The sequence below is a fragment of the Arachis ipaensis genome, chromosome B10 (genome assembly GCF_000816755.2).
Source record: "Arachis ipaensis cultivar K30076 chromosome B10, Araip1.1, whole genome shotgun sequence".
NCBI classification, from domain to species: Eukaryota; Viridiplantae; Streptophyta; class Magnoliopsida; order Fabales; family Fabaceae; genus Arachis; species Arachis ipaensis.
This window is the reverse complement of record NC_029794.2, coordinates 118,809,289-118,809,965: the sequence shown is the minus strand read 5'-3', so window position 1 is coordinate 118,809,965 and position 677 is coordinate 118,809,289.

Here is a 677-nt window from a genome sequence, read left to right as displayed (position 1 = left end):
ATGTTTATAGTTTTAAAAAGTACAAACACATTTTTATAATGTTTTATCAAATTAAGTATAATATTAGACTAGGAAAGAAATTAAAAAAGAACCGTTTGATGATTAGGTAGGCAAAAAGATTTTAATTCTTAATCTCAATATTGCTGTCCACTTTTTTATACAAGGAATACTTTCCACATGTAGTGTAAATGTGTAATAATAGGAATAACTCATCATATGATGCAGATAGGATCACCATTTATTTAAGTTAATTTGATGACATAAGAGTGTTGTTTTTTTTCTCAAATTGCTGCTAAAGAAACCAATGAAAAATAATAAATTTAATTCATGTGACGATTCTTTTGAAGAATAAAAATTATTACAGGTATACTAAAATGTACTTTTGATTTATTTAATCATAATCCATGCGTTTCTCTAGAAAACAAACAGCGTGCAACTCTAGCAATCTGAATTAGTCTTAGTTACTATTAATTTATTACCTAATTTAATAATTTTATAATATGGATTTTGATTAATAAAATTACATAACTCAATGAAAGAAGCATATTGGTTTCTAAAATCAGGTATACATCATGTGCACATATTGGTTTATACATGTGAAAGAAGCATATTCTAATTTATAATTTTGTTTCTATTTTTTATGGACTCATCTGCAAACTAATAAAAAAGAGGACTTC